Source organism: Homarus americanus, unplaced genomic scaffold, assembly GCF_018991925.1.
Source record: "Homarus americanus isolate GMGI-L3 unplaced genomic scaffold, GMGI_Hamer_2.0 scaffold34374, whole genome shotgun sequence".
Taxonomy (NCBI): Eukaryota; Metazoa; Arthropoda; class Malacostraca; order Decapoda; family Nephropidae; genus Homarus; species Homarus americanus.
Window position 1 is genome coordinate 3,411 of NW_024734144.1, and position 10,920 is coordinate 14,330.

General features: G+C 40.9%; 1 long non-coding RNA gene across 2 annotated transcripts; it reads left to right on the plus strand.

The window, feature by feature from the left end:
- Nucleotides 1-1,585: 1,585 nt before the first annotated feature.
- LOC121870153 lies at nt 1,586-6,782 on the plus strand. Of its 2 annotated transcripts, XR_006089662.1 has the most exons (3): nt 1,586-1,643; nt 2,465-2,581; nt 6,724-6,782. It is a non-coding gene; the product is annotated as an uncharacterized LOC121870153 (long non-coding RNA). The 2 variants fall into 2 exon arrangements; XR_006089661.1 differs by lacking the exon at nt 6,724-6,782 and having other exon boundaries at nt 2,465-2,760.
- Nucleotides 6,783-10,920: the final 4,138 nt, after the last annotated feature.

The window sequence follows — 10,920 nt, forward strand, 5'->3', positions numbered from 1 at the left end:
TTGCTGCTTATTTTTCCTCCACGTATTAGTGTTTCTATGAGTCCCTCTTCATATGTGTATTTGGTTGTTCCTTCTTTAATATCTTTTAACAATCTCATTTGTTACAGGGAGTTGACCGAGTAAAACCTGATTCCTATGCTGTCTCCGACGTCGGCTGGCCGTTGACCGGTGGGGTTCTCTCTACGTGGTCTTGCTGGTGTTGACTTAGCTGATTGGTTGGTTGTGTTCTCTAGGGTCTTGTGGTTATTTGGGAGTGTGTTGTATCCATTGCAGTCTCTGCTCCTGTGCAATTTTCTTGTTGTGTTATTTTATCTTCCCTTTCTTTGCTGGTGATTCCTAGACTGTTTTTGGTTATTATTTTGAAAATGTCTGCTGATGGGGCATTGTGTGGGAAGTTTACTTGTGGTAGGTTGTTCGCTGCAAACATTTCTCTGATAGTTTTTCCGAATGTTCCCGTGTTAGCCATGTTGATTATGTGGGCATGTATCGGTGTGGCTAGTGTGGTGAAGGGTAGACCCTCGTTAAAACGGACCCCTTTAATCCCGATATCGGACGAAATCTGAATTAAGCGAGGGACTGTCCGTGTCAAATTTCTGGTTCTGGGATTGTCCAATAGATGGCGCGTGCGTGCCATCTGTAGTGTCTTGCAACTTTGTTATTGCAGCATAGGTTTTGGTTGGGTCAGTTTCTATATGTTTGTTCGATTTTTCCTTTTCCTTCATGTCTTTGATGATATCCTTCCTTACTGGGCATCGTGCTGCCAAAGTGCGGTGATGTCCTTTGCAGTTCGGGCATTTTCAATTTTCATTACGTGTGTCTTTAACTTCCATATTTTCATACGTGGTACAGTTTTGTATCAACTGTGGTCAGGTCTTCTTCATGAGAGTGCTCTTTGTACAGCACAGCTTAAGCATTCATTAGTTATTTTGACAGATAACTAGTTATAAAGGATAGATCCTGAAATCCTGTTTGATAATAGAGCCTAAAAAGAATTAATGAGATCCCATCCTCCTCCTTTGATGTCATCATAAGAGGTCAGTGGATTATGTGGGGTTGATTCTTCTTCCCGCTCAGTGATAAAGTCTGACAAGTAAATAATTGGTAACTCGTGTGCTGTGAAACCTTGAGTGATTTCCATACCTTCCAAGCCACCATGGACAACCTTGCTTTGTCAAACATCTGATCATGGGACATGGTTAGGGGGAAGTTGGCTGATGGTCAGTTTAGCCCTAATCACTCTAGTTTAGAGCTTCCAAGGGTTCCAAGCCCTCAAAGTTTGGTGGACACATTTACAACTTAATCTTTATGATGTTATTAAAAGACATTATGCAGCTTAGAGAGCTGCCATCAGGTAATCATGGCTATGCACACAACTGTGGGAAATGGACATGAAATGTTGGAGATGATTATGATGATATCAGCCTTTTCCTGCTATGGGTGGAGAGCAACTGAAACAAGTTGTCGTCACTCCTTCTACTTTATAGTTAAGATTTCAATTGTGTTTAATTACCTGTTTCTGAAAGAGACTTTCTTGTTGCAGGTGACCTTCCTGGAAATTACCGAGACTTAGTGTGCTTTGAAAAAATCCTCTGGAGAGTGGGTCCAGGACTTACACTTGCAAACTTCCTGTTTCTTGGGTTGAGGTGAGTGTTCTTCTTCACTGACAACATGTTTGTTTATTTCTGTGAATTAATATGTAGTAATATCGAGATAATATGCATGTTATAATAAAATTTTGGATAAAATTAGAGCAATACAGTCATGGGGCGGGGCATCTTTTCTCAGCTGAGAAAAAAATTAAGTACAGATGCTCCTCTACTTGCGAAAGAGTTACGTTCTTGAGGCTTGTTTGTAAGTCCAACTTTACTCCTGTAGATACCAAACTTATTGTAAAAACTGAAAAGATGATGGATATTTAGCCCAGCTATACCCTTTAATACAGCCTTAAAACCTGGCTCACTCTTCTCCTCTTAGGTAATGTTTGTTTTATCTGGAATTTTCTTGAACGTTCTTAAGTAGAGGAGCACCTTTATAGTGGTGTTTCCTTATTATTTCACACTATTATACTTAGCAATATTATAAATCTCTGGCGAATAATAGGGACGGAAAGATAAATACTGATAGGCAAATGAGTTTTTTATTATTATATTATTTTGGGGGGGTTTATGAGGGGGGTGTAAGATGAGTGCTGTTTTTGGTGATCATTAACTTGTTTTACAGTATTAGTCCACAATAATAAGAAAATTTGGGAGAAAAAATTCGGTTATTGTTGGGGTTGAGGCAACTAGATATGTCTGATTACAGCAAATGTGTTGTTGTCAATTTGTAGGTGAAAGATTTTATCCTCAATAGATGTAGGTTAACATTACACCTGGAGGCAAATGCCTAAAGAAGGAAGGATATTCCTTTTAGTTGTGTGAACAAATATTAAACAAAGTATATTATCATAAGTTTTCTTTTACAGAAAAGATGTATACTACTCCCACGAGGAAAGAACGGCTATCTTTGATTATATCGTCAAAACGAAGAGGTTCGGAGAGGTTAAAGGCACAGTGTTTGGCTGGATATGGCCGAGGCCCAGGTAATACTACACCTCTTACTGCAGTACCTGTTCCTGTTATAGCACATGAACCATCATGTTTATTAATACTCTACTTGTTTTATGCATGCATACATACAGTCAGCCCTTAACATACGCGGGGGTTAGGTAAGAGAGATACCCATGAATGTTAAAAATCCGTGTACTTTTGCCTCCCCCCCCCCTAAAAAACCCCTGGCCCCCCCATGTCCTTATTTACCATGTATACCTGTGTGTAGTTCGAGTTTTTAAGACCAAATTATTTGGCCAAAAATTAGGGGTTGACCTCTAAACGGCTAATAGTTTCGTTAGGTTGAAAAATATTTACCAGGAACTACCAGTAAACAATGGAAACGACGCACCACCGGCTTTGAGTGTCGGTACAGCTGCCAGGGCAGATCTCTTGCATCATAATAGCAAGCCCAAAGTAACCAAATGCATGGTATGGTATACACAGTATACTGCTAGATCTGGGGGTCACTAAATCTAAGGGGATAATTTAACTCTAATCTTAATGTCTAAGGGTCGCTGCCACCAGACCCCCTCTGGACAGCATGTAGCTCGTTAGGTAGCAGGCAGAGTGGACTAGGCATTGGGTTAGGTTTTCCATTGACCAGATCGATGAGGGTAAAGAAGGGGGAAACCATAACATGTCTTAATTGATTTATTCCTTCTAAAACATACTGGTAAAAACGACATACATGAATTGGCCTTCCTCAGAAGAACAACGGAATTTTGGTTACCCAGCTGGGCCCCAGACTCCTACATTACTGGCGGGTCATCCACCCACTTATTGCATAACAATCGGTGAACGCCGTATCTCGGTCGTTCCTTCTTACAATATCCCTTAACACATCAGACTGATCCACGGGTGTGGATTGTAGCACCGTCGGTTATCATACATAGTAGCACCATCTCAACACACCTGTTACATTCCATACCTGCAAGTATGCGACTCCTTGTGACTTTTAGGTATACACAACGGGCACCTCGTTCGCACACCGCCCTCGGTGGGTAGAGACGAGGGCTTCACCTAGAGACATACCAGCACTATTTCTACGCCTGGTATTATAGGTCGCTCCAAGTGACGACCGCAGTTTCTCACGGTCTCCTTAGTTGTGACTATTCATGTGGAGTGGTGCGCTGGGAATCCACCGGTTCATAGTGGACTGGTATAGTGGGGAGTCATTCCCCACCTGGTGTGGCGCTCAAGGAGACAATGGCGGCCGGGCGGCAAGATACCCCGACCACGTGGCACCTGTGGTGACGGCAGAACGGGAAAGACTAAGCAATAATGCCTGACGGGCGGGTATCCCACCCCTTAACACATCCCTATCACACTTATATATCCGGCAAAGCTTTAAACTGTAGTAACTGCTATTTATCAACCTTACTTGTAGGGCGGGATATAGCCCGCTAGGACACTGACCTGTGGTGACGGCAGAACGGGAAAGACTAAGGCCGGCTTCCCGCCGCTTCTCGTCACATAGGCATACAGTTTCCAATCCTCAATTTACACTTTTGTTTCTTATGGTTCTCACCTGAACACTTCACGGTATCTTGTCACTCATTTCTTATAAACACATATATTAATCCTAAATTACACACTAAGGTCAGGTCTTGGTTTGCTAGTGCTTGGTTAAATGCCTGGGATTTTAATATCAACGGGGCATCTGAGGCGGGTACATGGCGCGCCTTGAAACCAAAGCCGAATGATCATGGCGGGGGTGTATCAACTTCACTTAAAAACTGTAATGAGGGATCCTCCTCTCACACCTTGCACTATTTGAACACAGACATAAGATTCTCTGATCACTGTACCTGTCGTGGGTATATGTCACGTGAGGCTACGAGGTGTATTAAATTCATACCGACGCATACACGATATTTCCTTTCCAGTATAGTTTTTAGATCACTGTCAACACCTCACATAGTTCTGATACATTTATCCTTTTTCCAGATCATTGTTCTCATGTATTTTCATATGATATCTGTTGGAGTTATGTTCGCTACACGCTCACAGACGTAAATAGTAGGACCTTCAAACCCTGCTCCACACTTAGTCTTACAGTACCCTAGTCCGGCTCAACTGGACTTTAACATTCATCTTATGCCTACCCTGAGTGATCCTTAATGCTATGAATACATACACGTGATATGATATAACTATACCTGGGTACAATACAACACAGGGTCTAGGAACCTTGAGTAGGTGAGTTGTCCTTTCTCAATGTTTCCCGTTTTCTGGGGTTCTACAAGCGCTGTGCATTTGAATGTTATGAAGCGTAATATGAATTAGATGGGATTTTTAGGGATGACAATGATGTGCGCAGTACAACAGGACGATGTAAAACAAAGTATTCATTTTTTAAAGTTTATTTATAGATACTGTACATAAATTTTTGTTCATTACATTTGAAACATCAATCTTTGTGAATTAAATTTGAAACAAAAGAAAACTACTATACCATATTCTCATTAAAATATTACATCACAAGTATATTTTACCTTAACTGTGACTGAATGAATATATTCTCAGAAATAAATATGAAAATGTAATATTTTGAACGAACAGATTTCGCTTTCTTTCATGAATCAGAATTTCAGATTTCACGGTTTTGAGTTAAAAAACTGTTGTACCGTACCGTATTACAATAATATTCTATCCTATCATTAGCCTCATAATCCCACAACTGAAAACCATTCGAAAAGTGATTACGGTAACGTGTTTTGAACGAAAGAAAGCGAAAGTCATTGTTTTCGTCACAATTTTATCCCACTTTCCACTGTAATATGTACAGTACGTCATTTCAGCAAAAATATTACATTTCCATATTCTCAGAAATAAATAGTAGTTTTGTTGAAACGTAATGTACGGTATTTAATATTAAAATGCAAAAAGAGCTATAAAATCAATTAATACTGTACATCCGTAATGTACTGGCTGGCATCCCCACTCGTCCCTGCTGCCGCCAGTCACCGCACCTCCCCGCTCTATGCCTCCGCCTCCTCCACGTCGTCACTACTGTTGTATTACAATAATATTCTATCCTAATTCACTTAAATAAGAACTACGATACCATATTTCTGAATATTTTCATTAAAATCCATCAAAATCTATTTCATTGTCATCGTCTTAAGCACCAAAGAGCTCCTCCCAGTCTTCTCCTTGAACAGGGCTAGAGGGTACGTGTTTTTCGAATCGTTTTCAGTTAAAAAACTATTACATGTATTATATCAAGCACAGTATGAATAGAATATCATTGTAATATAACAGAATTTCATCCGAAAACTATTATAAAAACGAGTAACATCTTAAGAACATCGGAAGCCGAAAAGCTCCTTTTGTTTCGCTTATTTTTGTCCTGACCTACATTGAAATACATCATGCTTCCAGCAACATCGTTATTTATTTCAAAGAATATATTCACTGGGGCGCAGTTTGAAGTAAAAATATACGTGATGTATATGTTTTTGTTCAAACGATCTTGAAAAATAGCGTACCTCTAATACCTGTTCAAGAGAGAGGATCAAAGTTGTTCAAAGCTGTGCAGACGATGACAAGGAAAAACACTTGATGGATTTTGTCGAAAATATCTGTAGCATGGATTAGAGTATTTATTCAACACCAGGAGTAGAATATTAGAACACATAAACAGTTTTTAACTGGAAAACTATCTAGTGTATGAGATTATTGATAATGATTTTTAACAGAAAGGTGACTAAAGTCATTGTTTTCGTCACGATTTTATCCAACTTTCCACTGTGATACGTACGCCATTTCAGCAAAAATATTACATTTCCGTGAATGCATTATATCAAGCACAGTATGAATAGAATACCGGTGTAACATAACATTATTTTGAGTCTTACTCTTTCCATTTACAGAGTACTGTACAAGCCCATGATAATGGCTCCTATAGGTGATAAACTTCGTTGTGTGAAGAGAAAGAATAACGCGTTGAAATTGAGTGACAAACTTGAAATAATTAAGAAACTAGAATGTGGTGTGAGCAATACTGTTCTAATGGAAACATACGACATTGCAAAACAAACAACTGCTGTACTGAATAACTATTAATTTATGGACATATTTTTATCATAAACTGTTGTGTATATTAACTGTTTTTGTTTGTTTGTTCCAGATGTGTTAACGACTAAACCCTTGTGAAATTAACAACTGGATCATGGAGACTCTGCTGCTACAAGTATGTCTTTATGTCTGTCTAACTGTCTATCTTTATCTATCTGTGCTTCTATATCTTTCTATCAGTCTTTCAATACCTGTATGTCTGTCTGTTTGGTATCTATATCATCTATCAGACTGTCTTTATATATACAAGCATCTGTCTTATCTATATCTATGCTATCAGTAAGAAAGATATTGACATTGAGTGAGGAAGGTGGATACACAAGAGGTACAGTGAATGATGGTGGGTACACAAGTGGTACACTGAGTGAGGAAGGTGGGTACACAAGAGGTACAGTGAATGAGGATGGTGGGTACACAAGAGGTACAGTGAGTGAGGAAGGTGGGTACACAAGATGTACAGTGGAGTGGATGGCAGACTGCAGGATGTTGCTGACTGTAAGTGTTATGTATGTGCAGGTAAATATGTGTCCATGACAAGACTGAAGAAACTCAACACTGAAGATTATCCGTGGACTGTGTGGATGAGTTCTGCTGCCTGGGTGACATGATCAGTGCTGGAGGGGGTGCTGAAGGCTGCTGTGTTGTGAGTCATGGAATGGGTTCTGCTGCCTGGGTGACATGATCAGTGCTGGAGGGGGTGCTGAAGGCTGTGCTGTGTTGTGAGTCATGGAATGGGTTCTGCTGCCTGGGTGACATAATCAGTGCTGGATGGGGTGCTGAAGGTTGCTGTGTTATGAGTCATGGATGAGTTCTGCTGCCTGGACCAGCATAGTAGTGCTGGATGGGGTGCTGAAGGTTGCTGTGTTGTGGAGTGCATGGATGAGTTCTGCTGCCTGGGTGCCATGATCAGTGCTGGAGGGGTGCTGAAGACTGCTGTGTTGTGAGTCATGGAAGAGTTCTGCTGGATGACACTCATCAGTGCTGGATGGGGTGCTGAAGGTTGCTGTGTTGTGAGTCATGGATGGAGTTCTGCTGCCTGGGTGCCATGATCCCAGTGCTGGATGTTCAAGTGCTGAAGACTGTGTGTTGTGAGTCATGGAAGGTTCCTGCTGCCTGGATGACATATAATCAGTGCTGGATGGGGGTGTGGTGCATGTTGTGAGTCATGGATAGTTCTGCTGCCTGGGTGACATAATCAGTGCTGGATGGGGTGTTGAAGGTTGCTGTGTTGTGAGTCATGGAAGAGTTCTGCTGCCTGGGTGACATAATCAGTGCTGGATGGGGTGTTGAAGGTTGCTGTGTTGTGAGTCATGGATGAGTTCTGCTGCCTGGGTGACATAATCAGTGCTGGATGGGGTGCTGTTCATTTTCAAGTCATAAATGGCTGGAGGAAGTTTAGGGAATTCTTGTCTTTATTGTCAGCATGGGGACTTTCCCATCACATGAAAGGAAGAATGTATACAACTGGTGTGAGAAGTTCGGTGTTATATATCCGTGAAACATGGGCAGTTAAAGAGGATGACATATGCAGTCTTGAGTGAACTGAAATGAGAATGGTGAGGTGGATGTGTACTGTGACACTGAAAGATGAGAATCACCGTTCAGAGCTAAGAGGGCGGCTGGGTATTGAGAGTATCAGCCAAGATTTACGTATAAGTAGACCGAGATCGGGAGTGTGGGGAGAATGGATGAGACCAGCTGGGTTAAGTGGTGCATGAGTCTAAATGTGGTGAGGAGGAGAGCCAGTGGTAGGTGGCCAAGATTGACATGGGGAGAGATTGTAAGAAATGATCTTAGAACCTGACAAGACAGACTGCAAGAGATGGTGTGGAAAATGGCTGTATGATTTGGGTGGTGATGATGATTTTGTTCTATCTTTCTATCTAAGTTTCAGTCTATCTATCTATCTATACTACTGTACTGTATTTCTCACCATATTAAAGGCAACCACAGATATAGATATAGCATGAAAGGTTTATAGTCTCAAGAAAGTTCACCTTAACTAAACTTTCATAAAAGGAACAAATGAGAAAAATTGCAGTGTGTTCCATAACCTGTACAGTACAGTTGACCCTCGCCAATGTGAGGAACGGATAAAACTAATGATAATAAATAAGAGGAAGGACAAAATACTGCATGCCATTTGACAGCTGTTTCACTAAAGATATGGGAGACAGGGATGTGCTCCCCCCTCGTGGGCTGACTCCTGCCGACGTAATAAAAGTTTATTGTGTGTTCTTTTTTACCTACAGTTATATATGATATAGGGTGAATTATAGAGACATTTGTTAGGTTAAAAATATGTCTTATATGGTGGGAAATATGGTATATCTCTCTACATCTTTCTGTCCATCTGTCTACAGTATATCTGTCTTATATGTACTGTAGACAGAACTACTGTACTAACCATGATAGACAGTTGACAATGCATGTGATTAATACCTGGAATACAAATATTTGCAGGAAAATGTCCAATGTATTCAGCAACTAGACCACTTTAGTGATATAGAACCATGAAAATATTGTTTATTGTTTTTATACCAAAACACTGGTGATTGTCTCTCAGATACATCAGGAGTTGTATATCTTTAGTGGTGTCCTGGGTTCATTGCCCAGCCTGGGACAGATGTTACCCTCACTAACAAACATGGCAGGTTTTCTGCAGGTACAATACTACAGTTTCCTCCCATACTGTACAGTTTTAACAGACCAACTGCCTAAACGGCTCATTACCGGTAATTACGACGTCGCTACGTGAATCCTAATTTAATGTTGACTCGGCCATAGTGAGCTTTAACATTTATGCCACTGATGAATGAGTCTTGATCACACACAACTATAAGGTGGCCTTCTCTTGCCACTCCATCTCTCCTCTGGCCTTTATTGTGTAAAAGCCAAGAATTATTATTGTGTGAGGATGTAGTGGATCTGAGGTGACAATGATAAATATTTTGGCGTTAAGTCGGTGGTGTGGTACTGTGCAGGTCTGACCCACCTGGTACAAACTACTGCAGGGAGTGAAGACCTTCCTTAAAAGGTTTAACTTGGCAGGATTCAGAAGGCCACAATACAGACGTCCTCAACGGCACTTGATGGTTTATAACGGCCATTTATTATTACTTACTTTTGACCTTGATGATGTGGTTCAGCCATTATCAGATGCAGGTCAGGAACACAAAGGACTGTTCCTCTATAATGCTCACTGAGTAAATGAGGATAGTTGCTTCAAGGCTCCACTGGGCAGATTGTTACCAGGTTTTATTTACAATTCTTAATTATTACATGGAATTATACATTTTCCACAATATATACTAAACTGTATACCTGTGTTGTCTATATACACGGTGAACTGTATACCTGGGTTGTCTATATTGTTTTAGCTGTGGTAAGATACCAAACTATCTCACTTGTTAACACTTGCCTCAATGAGTGTAGGTTAGTCGCTGGTACCTTTGATGCAGCTGAGTGAGATATATGGTCATCTCACGTCATGTCACCTTTGATACAGCTGAGTGAGATATAGGGTCATCTCACGTCATGTCACCTTTGATACAGCTGAGTGAGATATAGGGTCATCTCACGTCATGTCACCTTTGATACAGCTGAGTGAGATATAGGGTCATCTCACGTCATGTCACCTTTGATACAGTCGTAGATAGTTTAAATCGTCACAGCTGTCCTGAGTTGTACTTGTAATTATCTTGGCTTGTAAGTTAAGCAAGACACACAGGTAATGTTCTCTTCACTCGTTGTTCCTTGGTTTAATGTAAACACACATGCTGATTTAATAGTTATATTGGGTAGTAATGTCTGTACAATTATTTGGTATTGACAGACTAATGAGCATTAGCTATTGGCTTGTAATTAGCTGATATAATTAGAGAGAGGTACAGCCCGGAGAGCTGGTCTCACTTTAGGGCATCGTGTCCGGCTGTGAACTGGGCTGAACTCTCTTGAGTCTGGTGACTGGACAGTAACCACACTTCAACAGGTCATTAACTAAACAGCCTACCACACACTGAGGGTTGAGTCTGTAGTTTAATGGGCTGTACACCCTAGGAGGTGTGACAGAAGAAATGTTTATGGGCTGTACACCCTAGGAGGTGTGACAGAAGAAATGTTTATGGGCTGTACACCCTAGGAGGTGTGACAGAACAAATGTTTATGGGCTGTACACCCTAGGAGGTGTGACAGAAGAAATGTTTATGGGCTGTGCACCCTAGGAGGTGTGACAGAACACATGTTTATG